Genomic DNA, 10,288 nt, shown 5'->3' on the forward strand with positions numbered 1-10,288 from the left:
CCTCAAGCCCTGACAGAGAAGGTTTCCTCTCCTCCTTTCCCATTCCCTGTGTTGGGGTGAAGTAGGAAGAAGAGGCCAGCTCGTGGAAAGGAGAAAACTGCTTCAGCTGTGCACAGGCTTGCCTCCCAGCTTTCATCAGGTGAGGTCTTTCCCATCCTCCCCTCTACATCCCTCCCCTGTTGCTGAGGCTTATGTCTGGTGCTTGAGAGGAGGATGCAAATCCCAAACCTCTGGCAAGCCAGAGCTTCTCCTTCAGCCATTATTTAACTCAGTGTTTGATGTTAGAGCCTTGCCATGCTCTGTGCCCTCTGCTCCATGATTTGGTGCAGCCAAACCATGCTGGGCTTTATTTTGAGCATCCCAAGCTGTGTCAGGCTGTTGAACCACTGGTGTGGAAAGGGCCATTCACACCTGTCCATAGCAAATGGGAGAGAAAAGGACTCGTTCTTCCATGGTGGAGCAGCTCCCAAAGGAAACATCACAGACTCTCAGAAATGAGGAGTCACAAGAACTCATTAACTCTACAAGCTGAGGGTTCAGGCAGGACTGAAAATCCCAGCTTAGTGCTGACAGATGCTCAGTGCTTAATGGGGGCAGAGGCAATAACGATGTCTCCTATACAAATGGCTCAAACATTACTTATTTCTTTGTGGTGCACCTTCTTCTCGTGGTGCAGAGACAAAATCTCTGCCTCTTACAGAGCCATGTGAACCAGCTTCTTCCAAAGAGTCTATAGATGTCTGGCTAAGCCCACAAGAGCAATACCTGTCCTTACCATCCAGCTATTTCCCTGCTCTCCCAATTGGAAAATCTCCATGGCATCACCATGAAAAGAGCAGTCAGATGAATGCGAAAATGTGCAAGAGCCTATCTGCAGCTGTCATGTCTAAAAGAACAAGTAGGAACCTTTACATCCACGTGGGTATTTTGCATTTGTGTTGTATTTTGTCAGCCTTCCCAGACAGATGTTCTTGACAGAGCTGAAATTGTTACTTGATCTAGCACTAAAACAGGCACATAGGCCAGTAGGCAAAGCATCATTCATTTTCCAAGATTTCTGTTACTCTAGGGAGTATTCCCTGTCATTTTGGGAGACTTTCTTTACTACACAAATAAGAAAAAACAAAAAATAAAGACACATAGAAAACAACATAAAAAACCGAAGTCAATTTAAAAAGTCAAAATCGCAGATAAGAAAATAAAAAGATGCCTTAGTCTTAAGCTAAAGTTCTCTTATAAAACTATAGTAAAAATATAATAGATATATCAGATTCTTTCTTATAACTCATAAAATGCATTAGAGCAATGTAACATTCTAACTACAGCTATAAGTAAAAGCACTAGTGCTGAAGCGAACAGATGTTAAAGTAATTATGATCTAATAAGCTTAAACAAAAACAAACTTACTCCAAAAATAAAGAAAATCTCTGTTTCTCAGAGATAGATGAGAAGAACTTTTATGTTAAAACAGCTCATCCTTAAAATAGTACCCCATAAGTTAATATAAACCATATTAAAACTATAAGAAAACTATAAAGCATAAAAAACCTCTCACACTGCAAACAAATTTTCCTTTCCCAAGCAGCTAATTTGCTGACATTAAAACACAAGAAAACTATTTCTTGTAGAAAAATCTCCATAGCATAACAAGAGACCTCTCTCTCCCTAAAAAAAAAAATTTAAAAAATTCTAAAAATAGTACACTAACTAAAAGTCCCAAATTTTGTCTCTTTACATTATCAATTAAAAAAAGTATAGGAGAAAAAGAAGTGTTCTAAAAGTTTTATTCTTATTATTCTGTCTTTTAATTCTATTAATAAAGTTTTCTTTATACCCTTTAAAGTTTTAAGCCTGCTTTGCTCTCCTCCTAATTCTAATCTCACAGCAAAAAAAAAAATAAATAATTCTAATAAGTGCACTGGCATTTAGCCAGCATTAAACCCACTACGTTAATTAGTGTTAGCCAAAAATCTCAAATTAGCAAACCAAAACCACTACACTTACTACATGTGTGTAGTATGCTCTTTTGTGGGCTTCCTGCAGTATTTTTGCTGGAAAAGAAGAATAATCCTTTTGTAGTGCACCAATATCTGCTTTTTCTCTCAGCTCCTCTGTCTAGTCTTGGTAGCAGATTTTTCCTGCTTAAAGTGGAGGCATGTGCTAAGCTGGCACTTCATACTCCAAGAACTGATAAAGTTCAGTGAGGGTTTGGTGCCAGCAAGGTCATCATTTGATACCCACTGACATTTCATCATATTACACTGTGCTGCATAAAGCTCTTGTGGAATAGGATTTCTTTCTTCTTCAGTAGAAAGTTTTAGCTACAGTGTGACCCAAAAGGAGATCTCACTGTAAGCCAAGTAAATGCAGTGTCTTCCTTTCATGGAGATTACTTTTCAGGAAGAAAAATGCAAAAGATATTGCAAATAAAGCAGCTGGATTTTATCAGCTATTTATATAGCCAAAGAAGTCTGAGTGCCAGTGATTCTGTGGGGCCAGATTATCTGCTTTCTCCTAGTGATTTTCTCCCCTTTCTTGTGAAGTCCAGAGGGGTTGGAAGGGGAAATGGTTCTTAGGTGGACTTCCAGGTGGAGGGGAAAGCAGCAACTGGAGCCGGTGTATTCCAGGAAACAATAAACCAAGCAAAATATCTGTTGGTGTTACAGCAGGATCTTCTGCAGGCCCCCAAGTCTGGCCTAGTGGTCAAAAGATTAAATAATTTTGCTGGCATTAGCAAGTCCTTAGTGTCTGACAACTCACTAGCATTTACATATGGAATGCCTCACTGCTTTTAAAATGAATTTTTCTTGGGAGAAAGGTATATGTAGGAAGTCAGAAATTATTAAGGCTGGGAGAAAATTATTTCAGAAGGAGTTAGGCTTTCCCTTGTCCTTTTCTCCTCTAGACGGTTCAGAGGAATTGAATTCTCCTTTTCCATTAAAAAAGATAGAAGAGGATCTATGGAGTAATAGAAAAGAGAATCTGGTAAGAAATGAATTGGCACCCCTTTCCTGAGGCATGTCACATAATTGTAGCCAGCAGTATTGGATAGAGGGAAGTGCAAGCAATAAAAGTTTGTTACAGTAGTTTGTTTGACTTGCATATGTTGAATTTCAGGTTTGCTGCCTTAGAAGCTCCACTCAGAAATCCCACAGTGATTCTCTTGTAAAGGGAGTCAGAGGTGTGCTGCATCTGCTACCAGGCTTTAGAGAAGATAACAGCCAATGCCAACAAGAGTAACCTAGTAGAATGACAGAATGACAGCAGAAGTTTACAAAAACATCATTCAATTAGTAAGAAAAGTTTAGAAAAATAGCATGTGAAACATGAGGTAAAACAAGTATTGGCTACATCCAATGTGTTTCTTCCTACTGCTGTTGCTAAGGCAACAGTCTATTCTGATGCTAACAATGAAGAACATTACTGTTTCTCCTTAATTTCTGTTTGAACAAACATACAACTCTTATGGTAGTTCAGGATCAGGCCTAGAGGAAGCAGCAGGTGATGCTCCTTGATCCCTGTGTGACTCAATTTGATAACCAGCAGAATTGGAATTCAGAGGCTGTTTGCCCCCCACAAAAAAGTGCTTACAGCACTCTCAAGCAACCTCAGAGAGAACAGGTCTCATGTGAAGATCCCATCTGAATTTGGAGGGTTGAGCATTAACGAGACCTCATCTGTGAACTTCTGTTTCAACAGGTTTAGTGAGAACTTAAAATTGCGATACATGTTGAGCTGTTTTTCACAAAAGATTAATGAAAATATATTCTGGAGCAATATTCACAGAGTAAGTAATTAGTAGATTAAGTTTCAAGGAAAAGGTAAGTGTATGATGAGAACAGTACATCAAAATGTTCATCACAGTGTTAGCTTTTTAACAGAATTTTGCTTTCCTCATACAAAATCAGGTTCAGATTTATCCCAGATAGTTGCTTTCATAATACAGATTTTCAGGACACAGCACAAGTATTTTTGTTGTGTTATCAGGTGCTTGTTATACTTAAGAAACAGTCATTCACCACCTTTAAAAGTGAAGTGGGAATTTATTTAAGTCCATATATTTGTCTATAGAAATTACATGTCATATAATACTGGCATAGTTGATTGGATTATTTAAATGCTGCTTTTCTTCTCAAAGAAGAAAACTCCTTTCTTTTTATTAGCTGCCATGGGAAGTCATAGTTACACAGTGTCTTGTGAAGAGTGCCAGTTGGTATATCAGTAGTTAGCTGGTTTTCAGTAAAAAGTGGAGAAGGCACTCCAGTTGTCCAGCATGACTGAGAGAGCCTTTTCAGTTACACGGTTGTCCTGTTTAAATCCCTTATCTGTAGTCTGCTACTTTGGAATTGAGTTTTGAAAATTGCAGAGGTCCTGTTCCAAGTAGGAGGAGAGGAGGGTGGGTGTTTGTCCCTCCCACACTAGGAGGGGACACTGACATTGCAGCTGCAGCCTGCTGGTCCCTGTGGCTGTTCCTTCAGTGCCCCTCTCTCTCCCTGTAAGCCCTTTCAGTCCATGAACTTTCCTGGTTTCAGCTAATGCCTTTCAAGGTGTGGATGGGAAACTTTAGTCTGATGCAGCGTGCCCTCTTGTGATACAAGTGAAACAAATCCAGAGATCCGGGTGGGATGGGATGAGGAAAAATGAATGAAGGTTCCCAAGAAAAAATGTGTTTAGATTGTGACCATACCCAGAAGCCAGCAACTGCTTTATCTCCATACTCTTCAACTTCTGCCAACATGTGGTGTGAAGCCAATGAGAATTAAGCATCATAATGAATTTTACTGGGGCATATTTCCTGCATAGCCTCACTTCTCTCAGTTTTTTCCCTGGAATAGCTACCTTGTAATTGAAATGAAGCTAAAAGCAAGCAGCAATTCAGGTAAGGCACTGCATCCTGTTTTGAACCACCTGGAAAGCTGGTTTCTTTGGACTAAAGGAAATGAGACTCAGCACCAGTGTTATTTTGCTTAATGCCCAACTGAAAAGTGTTCTGGTATATTAAGACTGAGATGAAGTAAAATGCAAAATGAAAAAAAGAAAAGCATCGAGAGCATTATCAGAGTTTTCTCCCTGTCGTTTTACATCCTCCTGAGTCAAGATAGTACTCATTGAATGTTTCTCTTGGGATTGGCCATGTGTGGTGTATGATTCAACATAATTTTTCTCTTGTAATTCCTTTTTTTCCTCTTAACTGCAGATGGGGACATGCAAACCCCAAAAACTCCAGGTTTTTGTAAAGAAAAAAAGCAACAAGCCCAACATCATGCACACATTTAATTTTTGGAAACAAATACTCAAGTACTTGGGGAATGAACCCAAAGAGCATATTAAAATGGTTATGAATAAATTTATTCTCCCTCTCTCCCCTTTCTCCCAGGCTTGTCATTGATCAATTGCAAAAACATTGGTTCTAAGTGCTGTCTCTTACATGTTGATTTCAATCACATTCTTGCTGCTTCTCTCAGTCCATTCATTTATCAGTTTGATATCACATTGCTTCCACAACCTCCTGTAAGCAGACAAGTCATTGAGTTTCCAATTTGGAATTTACTTGGTTATAGAACAAATTATATAATGTAGGTAAGCTCATGGCAACAGGCCGGCTCCTGCTTTTCCAGCAGCAAACATTTGAAAGCAAAATGGCCTTAAAACAGTTGTCTGAAGTTGAGGAAATTGCTTGTCTTGGAAACACATTAAGTTTTGAAGAAACACTGAACAGAGATAGAGACAGACCGGAGCCAGAGGTGGGGAGAATCTGCTCATTCTTGAAACCAATGTTTTTGTCAAGTTACATTTGCCTTAGGCCCTTTGGGCAAAAGAGCTTTGTATACTGAGAGATTCACCTGATGTCACTCCTATGAGCCAGGGTGTTGCACATGTAGTATAAGACACTGGAAAGAGCCAGGCATCTCCAGCACTTCATCTCCTCTCAGGTGAAGTGATCTCACTCTTTGCTGTGCTTCCTGGAAAAGGTAAAATTAGGGTTGATCCCACCTTTAGCAGATGGAGTATGGAGTATGGAGTATGGAGTATGGAGTATGGAGTATGGAGTATGGAGTATGGAGTAGTCCCTGACCCTGCACATTTCTCTCCATTTATAGAATAAATATACATGTCCTAGTGCACAGTATCTCAGTGGGAGAGCTTGAATACCCTTCCAGATGTGTCATACACTGAAGGATCTGTGTCTTAAGTAAGCAGTTTTCCAGCATGAACTAAAACAAGGTGATGTATAGCTTTTTTCTCTTCTTGTGCTATAGAGCCAAAGCATACACAAAATGTATCCCAGAAAAAGAGGGGCTGGAGACTGCAGGCAGATGGAGGTGGTCCAGAAAGGACCACACACATTGTCTGGAAATATTCCTGCTTCCAACTGCTTCTGGCTGTCTCAGGGAGGAGTGGGGTGCAGTTATCTGGCTGCAGAACTGACTGAAGCTATTCTTTGCAATGTGGAGCATCTGTGTAGCAGATACTGCCTGGGGAGGTGTGACTTGTGCTGCTGGAAGTGACTCCTCTCCTGCTCTGAGCACACTTGCATTGCAGAAGTGACTTGCAATCTGTTGGGCACAGTCTGCCCTTTCTTCTAAACACCTGGGGCCAGCAGGTCCCTGAGGCTTGACAAGGGGAGAAAATAAGTGACAAGGTGAAAGGGGAACAAAAGTGAACATAAATCCTTGCTGTGTAAGCAGAATTTGTTTTTCCTAACACTGGGCCAAAGTGTAAGAAGAAAAGATCCTGCATCCCTCCCTTGTTTGGCTTCCCTTGTTCAGCTGCCATCACCAGTTCGACCACCAGATGTCTGCACCCAACAGAAAACTGAAATGTAGCACTGAGATGAGCAGCTGGGAAAAGGAATGAAAAGAGGCAAGAAGTGACAGGGAGGGAAAGTGCAAAGGGAGCTGTAAGGGTTTATTTCCAGGCCTCAACACCCCTAAGGCAGGGATGATCCGGGCCCTCCTGGTGAGCTTTCATTCCACAGTGCAAGACTACATTCCCACACCAGTGATGTTGAGCTGAGATGGATCTCTTTGCAGAGTGCTCAGGAAAAGGGAGCGCTGGGAAGCAGTGCTGTGGCTGTTTAACCTGCCTGCTCAAACTTATCCTTGATGGGCAGCCCCACAGAAGAACTTTTTCAATGTAACGATGAGATCTAGGTGAAGACCAGAAAAGGTTTGTATGTAGAAAGTAACCACAACAGCAAGATGCTTTGAAATGGGATATGTGATAGTTGAACTAGAAAAAAACAAATGTCTTTTCAAAGTGTGCTAGGTCACACTGAATTCTAATACTATCTATTCTTTCATGTAATCTAAAGACTGGTTTCTGTTTGGGAATTAAGAAGCAGTGCCATTTCCCTCATACAGTCCCTTGTCACTGTCATATTTTCTGGGAAAATCCCTTTGCCAGGATTTCTCTCCTGGGAAGTTGAGGAGCCTCAGAGAAAAAGGAAAACAATATTATCTCATTTGCTTCTTCTGTGTTTTTCTGCTTTGGAATGTGGTTGGAGATTGTTTATCCAACATGTGAATTGCTTTTATTTAATGACCAATCATGGTCCAGCTGTGTTGGGACTCTGGCAAGAGTCACGGGTTTTTCATTAGTATCTTGTTAAGCCTTCTGTAAGTATATTTTTCCTATTCTTTAGTATAGTTTTAGTATAGTATTCTATCATATCATATCATATCATATCATAATAAATTAGCCTTCTAAGAACATGGAGTCAGATTCATGATTTCCTCCCTTCAACGGGGGACCCCGAAAATACTACAGTTCCTCTTTTGTGTGCCATAATCTTTGTTATCATATCTGCATGAAGAGGCTGCTCAAAACATCCTAGCAACATTCAACCTGTCAATCAATTGTAAAGAGAGGCAGTAAAATATGGTGAACTTTGCCCAGTGATCATTTTAGCAGGTTGAGAAGCTATTTTTCCCACAAGGCTGAGGAGTAGGATTTTTTTTGGCAAATGGGGACAGAAAGAAAAGCAGGATCTCACTTGTTATCTGCTGGCTTCTGAACAACCACTGTTGATATCCCAGCCTCAAGCCAGGACTGCAGCACCACCTCTTGCCAAGGGTGTTGTCCCAAAAATGCTTCTCTCACCCAGTGTGCAAGAGGCCAATGCACAGACTTGAGACATTTATTTACAGTTCTGTGCAGACAGGGGTGCTGGGTGGCAAATTCACAAAGCCAGCATGACAACTACCAAAACCTTTTGCTATTTATACATTTTAGCAAACAAAGCATGCTTTCTTTTTTTTTTCCTTGACAGCAGTGGAGCTTAGATTATTGATGTGCTTTAGGTTTCAGACAATGTTTTTCTGATTGTTTGATTTTTAATTATGTTACTAGATGAGCCAAAACCACAAGAACCACCCCACACCCACAATAAAAAAAAACTTTTATTTGAGGTGGAAGGGAAGAAGGGATCAACCCCAAACAAAACACTCTTTCTGGAAGCATGGTGGGCAAGTGAGACTGTGTTGTATTTCAGATTGAAGACCCTCTTCTACATTACTGATTCAACAGGCTAGTCACAAAATTAAGAGCAAAATTCTTTAAATAAACAAATACTTCCCAAGGCACGAAAGAAGCAGAAGCACTGTTATTTTCTAATCCCTGTTTGATTTCTACCTAAAAAAAAAAACAAAACCACCAACCAAGCAACATTTAACACCATCAATTTTATTCTGCTACAAAACATGAAAGCAATCTAAATCCCCATGTTTTCAGGCTCCCGTTCCTCATTTATTCCTGGCAATAAATGTCTCATCTATTTCTCTCTAAGACAACAGTACAAATGGAAAGGATTAACAACAGGCCATCCCTGTTGTGCTTCACAGGTTTACTGCTGCCCCTGCAGTTTGCAGATAGGACAGTGGTTATTATGGGATATAGGCCTTGTGTGATATGATTGCACAGCTTTTTCTTTCACAGTAACACCAAAATAAGTTGCAAGCTTTCCAAATTTTCAAGCTAGCTCGTATCAAATGAAGTTCTAATTTATCTTGACCAAAGCACCCCTAATTTTTCCCAAACATACTGCTACCCTGAAACAAGTTCTGAAGGGATAAAAAGGCTCTCTAGGATATCTAAGGAATTTTTAGAAGAGGTGTGACAGCTGGACCTGCTCACACAGGTATGAGGCCCTCCAGACAGTGCCCTGCAGCTGACCTCAGTCCTTTCAGGTCTGGAATGCTGATCTCCAAAGGCTCCTGGGAGGTGAACTCCCAGTGTTCTCGTTACCTTTTTCACCTTACAGCAAAGAGCAAGACCCCACAGAGCCCTGGTGTACCACAAATAGGGAGCAGTCTCTGGATTCCTGGCTGCATTTCTCATGAACTTTGCAACAGGAGAAGAGGGTGCTGACAAACTGCCTCAGGGAACTGGAGCCAGTTGCTGCATCCCAGAGCAGCTCACTTGCAGAGGGGTTGCTGGGACAAGTTTTCTCATCACATGTTTCACTGAGCACTATAATATTTCTGGTTTGAGGCTGTTCAGCATTGAAATGTATGTGACCAGCATTTTTTTATAATTTTTTCTTTTGGGGCCCGATCCTGTTAGAATTTATATGAGCTGCTTCATGCCAGACATGGACAGAGATTGTGGAGCACTGAGATCTGTTGGAACCAAAGGAAGATTCATAAGTGGGCAGTCCCAAAAGGAGAGTGTAATGTGACAATGTTCACAGGGGTCTTAGGATGACGGAAGAGACGAGAATGTTGACTCCATGTTTCAGAAGGCTTGATTTATTATTTTATTATATATATTATATTAAAACTATACTAAAATAATAGAAGAAAGGATTTCATCAAAAGGCCAGCTAAGAATAGAAAAAGAATTATAACAAAGGCTTGTGACTGACCGAGACAGTCCGGACAGCTGGGCTGTGATTGGCCATTAATTAGAAACAACCACATGAGACCAATCACAGATCCACCTGTTGCATTCCACAGCAGCAGATAATTATTGTTTACATTTTGTTCCTGAGGCCTCTCAGCTTCTCAGGAGAAAAAATCCTAAGGAAAGGATTTTTCAGAAAATATCATGGCTACAGTGTAATTGAGGAGAAGTTGGAGAGCCAGTGTCCTAGAGGCCACAGGTTGGTGTTAGACCAAGTCTTCTTGACAGCATCCCTAGGAGAGATATGCGTGCAGCTCTTTGCCTGTTGTAAAATCCTTTCATCCCTGGTTTGTCAGGCTGTTTGGGTAAGCAAAAGGAGACAGATGTTTTGAATCAACATAAAGATATGTGCTAGGAGAGAACAGCCCTTGTGAAACACTGCAAG

The sequence above is a fragment of the Camarhynchus parvulus genome, chromosome 4 (genome assembly GCF_901933205.1).
Source record: "Camarhynchus parvulus chromosome 4, STF_HiC, whole genome shotgun sequence".
In the NCBI taxonomy this organism is placed as follows: domain Eukaryota; kingdom Metazoa; phylum Chordata; class Aves; order Passeriformes; family Thraupidae; genus Camarhynchus; species Camarhynchus parvulus.